At 55.8% G+C, this 5,817-nt stretch overlaps 27 non-coding genes and 1 pseudogene across 27 annotated transcripts; all 28 read left to right on the top strand.

Moving 5' to 3' along the window:
* Nucleotides 1-165: 165 nt before the first annotated feature.
* LOC115377273 (5S ribosomal RNA) lies at nucleotides 166-284 on the top strand. The gene has a single exon (XR_003930017.1). It is a non-coding gene; the product is annotated as a 5S ribosomal RNA (ribosomal RNA).
* An 88-nt stretch (nucleotides 285-372) lies between these two features.
* LOC115377272 (5S ribosomal RNA) lies at nucleotides 373-491 on the top strand. The gene has a single exon (XR_003930016.1). It is a non-coding gene; the product is annotated as a 5S ribosomal RNA (ribosomal RNA).
* Nucleotides 492-570: 79 nt separating this feature from the next.
* Nucleotides 571-689, top strand: LOC115377271 (5S ribosomal RNA). Its single transcript, XR_003930015.1, has one exon. It is a non-coding gene; the product is annotated as a 5S ribosomal RNA (ribosomal RNA).
* An 87-nt stretch (nucleotides 690-776) lies between these two features.
* LOC115377270 (5S ribosomal RNA) lies at nucleotides 777-895 on the top strand. The gene has a single exon (XR_003930014.1). It is a non-coding gene; the product is annotated as a 5S ribosomal RNA (ribosomal RNA).
* Nucleotides 896-974: 79 nt separating this feature from the next.
* On the top strand, nucleotides 975-1,093 carry LOC115377268 (5S ribosomal RNA). Its single transcript, XR_003930012.1, has one exon. It is a non-coding gene; the product is annotated as a 5S ribosomal RNA (ribosomal RNA).
* Nucleotides 1,094-1,181: 88 nt separating this feature from the next.
* On the top strand, nucleotides 1,182-1,300 carry LOC115377267 (5S ribosomal RNA). The gene has a single exon (XR_003930011.1). It is a non-coding gene; the product is annotated as a 5S ribosomal RNA (ribosomal RNA).
* An 88-nt stretch (nucleotides 1,301-1,388) lies between these two features.
* On the top strand, nucleotides 1,389-1,507 carry LOC115377265 (5S ribosomal RNA). Its single transcript, XR_003930010.1, has one exon. It is a non-coding gene; the product is annotated as a 5S ribosomal RNA (ribosomal RNA).
* An 88-nt stretch (nucleotides 1,508-1,595) lies between these two features.
* On the top strand, nucleotides 1,596-1,714 carry LOC115377264 (5S ribosomal RNA). The gene has a single exon (XR_003930009.1). It is a non-coding gene; the product is annotated as a 5S ribosomal RNA (ribosomal RNA).
* Nucleotides 1,715-1,802: 88 nt separating this feature from the next.
* Nucleotides 1,803-1,921, top strand: LOC115377139 (5S ribosomal RNA). The gene has a single exon (XR_003929899.1). It is a non-coding gene; the product is annotated as a 5S ribosomal RNA (ribosomal RNA).
* Nucleotides 1,922-2,000: 79 nt separating this feature from the next.
* On the top strand, nucleotides 2,001-2,119 carry LOC115377263 (5S ribosomal RNA). The gene has a single exon (XR_003930008.1). It is a non-coding gene; the product is annotated as a 5S ribosomal RNA (ribosomal RNA).
* A 79-nt stretch (nucleotides 2,120-2,198) lies between these two features.
* LOC115377262 (5S ribosomal RNA) lies at nucleotides 2,199-2,317 on the top strand. The gene has a single exon (XR_003930007.1). It is a non-coding gene; the product is annotated as a 5S ribosomal RNA (ribosomal RNA).
* An 88-nt stretch (nucleotides 2,318-2,405) lies between these two features.
* LOC115377261 (5S ribosomal RNA) lies at nucleotides 2,406-2,524 on the top strand. Its single transcript, XR_003930006.1, has one exon. It is a non-coding gene; the product is annotated as a 5S ribosomal RNA (ribosomal RNA).
* Nucleotides 2,525-2,603: 79 nt separating this feature from the next.
* LOC115377260 (5S ribosomal RNA) lies at nucleotides 2,604-2,722 on the top strand. The gene has a single exon (XR_003930005.1). It is a non-coding gene; the product is annotated as a 5S ribosomal RNA (ribosomal RNA).
* Nucleotides 2,723-2,810: 88 nt separating this feature from the next.
* On the top strand, nucleotides 2,811-2,929 carry LOC115377259 (5S ribosomal RNA). Its single transcript, XR_003930004.1, has one exon. It is a non-coding gene; the product is annotated as a 5S ribosomal RNA (ribosomal RNA).
* An 88-nt stretch (nucleotides 2,930-3,017) lies between these two features.
* On the top strand, nucleotides 3,018-3,136 carry LOC115377143 (5S ribosomal RNA). The gene has a single exon (XR_003929904.1). It is a non-coding gene; the product is annotated as a 5S ribosomal RNA (ribosomal RNA).
* Nucleotides 3,137-3,224: 88 nt separating this feature from the next.
* Nucleotides 3,225-3,343, top strand: LOC115377129 (5S ribosomal RNA). Its single transcript, XR_003929889.1, has one exon. It is a non-coding gene; the product is annotated as a 5S ribosomal RNA (ribosomal RNA).
* Nucleotides 3,344-3,431: 88 nt separating this feature from the next.
* LOC115377127 (5S ribosomal RNA) lies at nucleotides 3,432-3,550 on the top strand. Its single transcript, XR_003929887.1, has one exon. It is a non-coding gene; the product is annotated as a 5S ribosomal RNA (ribosomal RNA).
* Nucleotides 3,551-3,629: 79 nt separating this feature from the next.
* LOC115377149 (uncharacterized) lies at nucleotides 3,630-3,738 on the top strand (annotated as a pseudogene).
* Nucleotides 3,739-3,826: 88 nt separating this feature from the next.
* On the top strand, nucleotides 3,827-3,945 carry LOC115377248 (5S ribosomal RNA). Its single transcript, XR_003929994.1, has one exon. It is a non-coding gene; the product is annotated as a 5S ribosomal RNA (ribosomal RNA).
* An 88-nt stretch (nucleotides 3,946-4,033) lies between these two features.
* Nucleotides 4,034-4,152, top strand: LOC115377125 (5S ribosomal RNA). The gene has a single exon (XR_003929886.1). It is a non-coding gene; the product is annotated as a 5S ribosomal RNA (ribosomal RNA).
* A 79-nt stretch (nucleotides 4,153-4,231) lies between these two features.
* On the top strand, nucleotides 4,232-4,350 carry LOC115377235 (5S ribosomal RNA). Its single transcript, XR_003929982.1, has one exon. It is a non-coding gene; the product is annotated as a 5S ribosomal RNA (ribosomal RNA).
* Nucleotides 4,351-4,429: 79 nt separating this feature from the next.
* Nucleotides 4,430-4,548, top strand: LOC115377128 (5S ribosomal RNA). Its single transcript, XR_003929888.1, has one exon. It is a non-coding gene; the product is annotated as a 5S ribosomal RNA (ribosomal RNA).
* Nucleotides 4,549-4,636: 88 nt separating this feature from the next.
* On the top strand, nucleotides 4,637-4,755 carry LOC115377223 (5S ribosomal RNA). The gene has a single exon (XR_003929971.1). It is a non-coding gene; the product is annotated as a 5S ribosomal RNA (ribosomal RNA).
* An 88-nt stretch (nucleotides 4,756-4,843) lies between these two features.
* Nucleotides 4,844-4,962, top strand: LOC115377211 (5S ribosomal RNA). The gene has a single exon (XR_003929960.1). It is a non-coding gene; the product is annotated as a 5S ribosomal RNA (ribosomal RNA).
* Nucleotides 4,963-5,050: 88 nt separating this feature from the next.
* On the top strand, nucleotides 5,051-5,169 carry LOC115377199 (5S ribosomal RNA). The gene has a single exon (XR_003929949.1). It is a non-coding gene; the product is annotated as a 5S ribosomal RNA (ribosomal RNA).
* An 88-nt stretch (nucleotides 5,170-5,257) lies between these two features.
* On the top strand, nucleotides 5,258-5,376 carry LOC115377188 (5S ribosomal RNA). The gene has a single exon (XR_003929939.1). It is a non-coding gene; the product is annotated as a 5S ribosomal RNA (ribosomal RNA).
* Nucleotides 5,377-5,455: 79 nt separating this feature from the next.
* LOC115377135 (5S ribosomal RNA) lies at nucleotides 5,456-5,574 on the top strand. The gene has a single exon (XR_003929896.1). It is a non-coding gene; the product is annotated as a 5S ribosomal RNA (ribosomal RNA).
* An 88-nt stretch (nucleotides 5,575-5,662) lies between these two features.
* On the top strand, nucleotides 5,663-5,781 carry LOC115377176 (5S ribosomal RNA). Its single transcript, XR_003929929.1, has one exon. It is a non-coding gene; the product is annotated as a 5S ribosomal RNA (ribosomal RNA).
* The last annotated feature ends 36 nt before the right edge of the window (nucleotides 5,782-5,817 follow it).

The raw sequence follows: 5,817 nt of genomic DNA, 5'->3' as shown, positions 1-5,817 counted from the left end.
TCCGATCTCGGAAGCTAAGCAGGGTCGGGCCTGGTTAGTACTTGGATGGAGACCGCCTGGGATACCAGGTGCTGTAAGCTTTTCTATTTGACGGGCCGTTCTGTTCTTTGGGCTCTTCTCTCTTGCTTGACAGATGCATTAAAAGCCGGATGCTGCAAAGCTGTCGCTTACGGCCACACCACCCTGAGCACGCCCGATCTCGTCCGATCTCGGAAGCTAAGCAGGGTCGGGCCTGGTTAGTACTTGGATGGGAGACCGCCTGGGAATACCAGGTGCTGTAAGCTTTTCTATTTTGACGGGCCGTTCTGTTCTTTGCGCTCTTTCTCTCTGCTTGACAGATGCATAAAAAGCCCGGCTGCTGCACCAGCTGTCGCTTACGGCCACACCACCCTGAGCACGCCCGATCTCGTCCGATCTCGGAAGCTAAGCAGGGTCGGGCCTGGTTAGTACTTGGATGGGAGACCGCCTGGGAATACCAGGTGCTGTAAGCTTTTCTATTTTGACGGGCCGTTCTGTTCTTTGCGCTCTTTTTGCAGATGCATAAAAAGCCCGGCTGCTGCACCAGCTGTCGCTTACGGCCACACCACCCTGAGCACGCCCGATCTCGTCCGATCTCGGAAGCTAAGCAGGGTCGGGCCTGGTTAGTACTTGGATGGGAGACCGCCTGGGAATACCAGGTGCTGTAAGCTTTTCTATTTTGACGGGCCGTTCTGTTCTTTGGCTCTTTCTCTCTGCTTGACAGATGCATAAAAAGCCCGGATGCTGCACCAGCTGTCGCTTACGGCCACACCACCCTGAGCACGCCCGATCTCGTCCGATCTCGGAAGCTAAGCAGGGTCGGGCCTGGTTAGTACTTGGATGGGAGACCGCCTGGGAATACCAGGTGCTGTAAGCTTTTCTATTTTGACGGGCCGTTCTGTTCTTTGCGCTCTTTTTGCAGATGCATAAAAAGCCCGGCTGCTGCACCAGCTGTCGCTTACGGCCACACCACCCTGAGCACGCCCGATCTCGTCCGATCTCGGAAGCTAAGCAGGGTCGGGCCTGGTTAGTACTTGGATGGGAGACCGCCTGGGAATACCAGGTGCTGTAAGCTTTTCTATTTTGACGGGCCGTTCTGTTCTTTGCGCTCTTTCTCTCTGCTTGACAGATGCATAAAAAGCCCGGCTGCTGCACCAGCTGTCGCTTACGGCCACACCACCCTGAGCACGCCCGATCTCGTCCGATCTCGGAAGCTAAGCAGGGTCGGGCCTGGTTAGTACTTGGATGGGAGACCGCCTGGGAATACCAGGTGCTGTAAGCTTTTCTATTTTGACGGGCCGTTCTGTTCTTTGCGCTCTTTGCGCTCTTTTTGCAGATGCATAAAAAGCCCGGCTGCTGCACCAGCTGTCGCTTACGGCCACACCACCCTGAGCACGCCCGATCTCGTCCGATCTCGGAAGCTAAGCAGGGTCGGGCCTGGTTAGTACTTGGATGGGAGACCGCCTGGGAATACCAGGTGCTGTAAGCTTTTCTATTTTGACGGGCCGTTCTGTTCTTTGCGCTCTTTGCGCTCTTTTTGCAGATGCATAAAAAGCCCGGCTGCTGCACCAGCTGTCGCTTACGGCCACACCACCCTGAGCACGCCCGATCTCGTCCGATCTCGGAAGCTAAGCAGGGTCGGGCCTGGTTAGTACTTGGATGGGAGACCGCCTGGGAATACCAGGTGCTGTAAGCTTTTCTATTTTGACGGGCCGTTCTGTTCTTTGGGCTCTTTCTCTCTGCTTGACAGATGCATAAAAAGCCCGGCTGCTGCACCAGCTGTCGCTTACGGCCACACCACCCTGAGCACGCCCGATCTCGTCCGATCTAGGAAGCTAAGCAGGGTCGGGCCTGGTTAGTACTTGGATGGGAGACCGCCTGGGAATACCAGGTGCTGTAAGCTTTTCTATTTTGACGGGCCGTTCTGTTCTTTGCGCTCTTTTTGCAGATGCATAAAAAGCCCGGCTGCTGCACCAGCTGTCGCTTACGGCCACACCACCCTGAGCACGCCCGATCTCGTCCGATCTCGGAAGCTAAGCAGGGTCGGGCCTGGTTAGTACTTGGATGGGAGACCGCCTGGGAATACCAGGTGCTGTAAGCTTTTCTATTTTGACGGGCCGTTCTGTTCTTTGCGCTCTTTTTGCAGATGCATAAAAAGCCCGGCTGCTGCACCAGCTGTCGCTTACGGCCACACCACCCTGAGCACGCCCGATCTCGTCCGATCTCGGAAGCTAAGCAGGGTCGGGCCTGGTTAGTACTTGGATGGGAGACCGCCTGGGAATACCAGGTGCTGTAAGCTTTTCTATTTTGACGGGCCGTTCTGTTCTTTGGGCTCTTTCTCTCTGCTTGACAGATGCATAAAAAGCCCGGCTGCTGCACCAGCTGTCGCTTACGGCCACACCACCCTGAGCACGCCCGATCTCGTCCGATCTCGGAAGCTAAGCAGGGTCGGGCCTGGTTAGTACTTGGATGGGAGACCGCCTGGGAATACCAGGTGCTGTAAGCTTTTCTATTTTGACGGACCGTTCTGTTCTTTGCGCTCTTTTTGCAGATGCATAAAAAGCCCGGCTGCTGCACCAGCTGTAGCTTACGGCCACACCACCCTGAGCACGCCCGATCTCGTCCGATCTCGGAAGCTAAGCAGGGTCGGGCCTGGTTAGTACTTGGATGGGAGACCGCCTGGGAATACCAGGTGCTGTAAGCTTTTCTATTTTGACGGGCCGTTCTGTTCTTTGCGCTCTTTGCGCTCTTTTTGCAGATGCATAAAAAGCCCGGCTGCTGCACCAGCTGTCGCTTACGGCCACACCACCCTGAGCACGCCCGATCTCGTCCGATCTCGGAAGCTAAGCAGGGTCGGGCCTGGTTAGTACTTGGATGGGAGACCGCCTGGGAATACCAGGTGCTGTAAGCTTTTCTATTTTGACGGGCCGTTCTGTTCTTTGCGCTCTTTGCGCTCTTTTTGCAGATGCATAAAAAGCCCGGCTGCTGCACCAGCTGTCGCTTACGGACACACCACCCTGAGCACGCCCGATCTCGTCCGATCTCGGAAGCTAACCAGGGTCGGGCCTGGTTAGTACTTGGATGGGAGACCGCCTGGGAATACCAGGTGCTGTAAGCTTTTCTATTTTGACGGGCCGTTCTGTTCTTTGCGCTCTTTGCGCTCTTTTTGCAGATGCATAAAAAGCCCGGCTGCTGCACCAGCTGTCGCTTACGGCCACACCACCCTGAGCACGCCCGATCTCGTCCGATCTCGGAAGCTAAGCAGGGTCGGGCCTGGTTAGTACTTGGACGGGAGACCCCCTGGGAATACCAGGTGCTGTAAGCTTTTCTATTTTAACGGGCCGTTCTGTTCTTTGCGCTTTTTGCGCTCTTTTTGCAGATGCATAAAAAGCCCGGCTGCTGCACCAGCTGTCGCTTACGGCCACACCACCCTGAGCACGCCCGATCTCGTCCGGTCTCGGAAGCTAAGCAGGGTCGGGCCTGGTTAGTACTTGGATGGGAGACCGCCTGGGAATACCAGGTGCTGTAAGCTTTTCTATTTTGACGAGCCGTTCTGTTCTTTGCGCTCTTTTTGCAGATGCATAAAAAGCCCGGCTGCTGCACCAGCTGTCGCTTACGGCCACACCACGCTGAGCACGCCCGATCTCGGAAGCTAAGCAGGGTCGGGCCTGGTTAGTACTTGGATGGGAGACCGCCTGGGAATACCAGGTGCTGTAAGCTTTTCTATTTTGACGGGCCGTTCTGTTCTTTGCGCTCTTTGCGCTCTTTTTGCAGATGCATAAAAAGCCCGGCTGCTGCACCAGCTGTCGCTTACGGCCACACCACCCTGAGCACGCCCGATCTCGTCCGATCTCGGAAGCTAAGCAGGGTCGGGCCTGGTTAGTACTTGGATGGGAGACCGCCTGGGAATACCAGGTGCTGTAAGCTTTTCTATTTTGACGGGCCGTTCTGTTCTTTGGGCTCTTTCTCTCTGCTTGACAGATGCATAAAAAGCCTGGCTGCTGCACCAGCTGTCGCTTACGGCCACACCACCCTGAGCACGCCTGATCTCGTCCGATCTCGGAAGCTAAGCAGGGTCGGGCCTGGTTAGTACTTGGATGGGAGACCGCCTGGGAATACCAGGTGCTGTAAGCTTTTCTATTTTGACGGGCCGTTCTGTTCTCTGCGCTCTTTTTGCAGATGCATAAAAAGCCCGGCTGCTGCACCAGCTGTCGCTTACGGCCACACCACCCTGAGCACGCCCGATCTCGTCCGATCTCGGAAGCTAAGCAGGGTCGGGCCTGGTTAGTACTTGGATGGGAGACCGCCTGGGAATACCAGGTGCTGTAAGCTTTTCTATTTTGACGGGCCGTTCTGTTCTTTGCGCTCTTTTTGCAGATGCATAAAAAGCCCGGCTGCTGCACCAGCTGTCGCTTACGGCCACACCACCCTGAGCACGCCCGATTTCGTCCGATCTCGGAAGCTAAGCAGGGTCGGGCCTGGTTAGTACTTGGATGGGAGACCGCCTGGGAATACCAGGTGCTGTAAGCTTTTCTATTTTGACGGGCCGTTCTGTTCTTTGCGCTCTTTGTGCTCTTTTTGCAGATGCATAAAAAGCCCGGCTGCTGCACCAGCTGTCGCTTACGGCCACACCACCCTGAGCACGCCCGATCTCGTCCGATCTCGGAAGCTAAGCAGGGTCGGGCCTGGTTAGTACTTGGATGGGAGACCGCCTGGGAATACCAGGTGCTGTAAGCTTTTCTATTTTGACGGGCCGTTCTGTTCTTTGGGCTCTTTCTCTCTGCTTGACAGATGCATAAAAAGCCCGGATGCTGCACCAGCTGTCGCTTACGGCCACACCACCCTGAGCACGCCCGATCTCGTCCGATCTCGGAAGCTAAGCAGGGTCGGGCCTGGTTAGTACTTGGATGGGAGACCGCCTGGGAATACCAGGTGCTGTAAGCTTTTCTATTTTGACGGGCCGTTCTGTTCTTTGGGCTCTTTCTCTCTGCTTGACAGATGCATAAAAAGCCCGGATGCTGCACCAGCTGTCGCTTACGGCCACACCACCCTGAGCACGCCCGATCTCGTCCGATCTCGGAAGCTAAGCAGGGTCGGGCCTGGTTAGTACTTGGATGGGAGACCGCCTGGGAATACCAGGTGCTGTAAGCTTTTCTATTTTGACGGGCCGTTCTGTTCTTTGCGCTCTTTGTGCTCTTTTTGCAGATGCATAAAAAGCCCGGCTGCTGCACCAGCTGTCGCTTACGGCCACACCACCCTGAGCACGCCCGATCTCGTCCGATCTCGGAAGCTAAGCAGGGTCGGGCCTGGTTAGTACTTGGATGGGAGACCGCCTGGGAATACCAGGTGCTGTAAGCTTTTCTATTTTGACGGGCCGTTCTGTTCTTTGCGCTCTTTTTGCAGATGCATAAAAAGCCCGGCTGCTGCACCAGCTGTCGCTTACGGCCACACCACCCTGAGCACGCCCGATCTCGTCCGATCTCGGAAGCTAAGCAGGGTCGGGCCTGGTTAGTGCTTGGATGGGAGACCGCCTGGGAATACCAGGTGCTGTAAGCTTTTCTATTTTGACGGGCCGTTCTGTTCTTTGCGCTCTTTGCGCTCTTTTTGCAGATGCATAAAAAGCCCGGCTGCTGCACCAGCTGTCGCTTACGGCCACACCACCCTGAGCACGCCCGATCTCGTCCGATCTCGGAAGCTAAGCAGGGTCGGGCCTGGTTAGTACTTGGATGGGAGACCGCCTGGGAATACCAGGTGCTGTAAGCTTTTCTATTTTGACGGGCCGTTCTGTTCTTTGGGCTC

Source organism: Myripristis murdjan, chromosome 18 (assembly GCF_902150065.1).
Source record: "Myripristis murdjan chromosome 18, fMyrMur1.1, whole genome shotgun sequence".
NCBI classification, from domain to species: Eukaryota; Metazoa; Chordata; class Actinopteri; order Holocentriformes; family Holocentridae; genus Myripristis; species Myripristis murdjan.
Note: the sequence above shows the minus strand (reverse complement) of the source record. Positions and strands in the feature narration are given on the sequence as shown.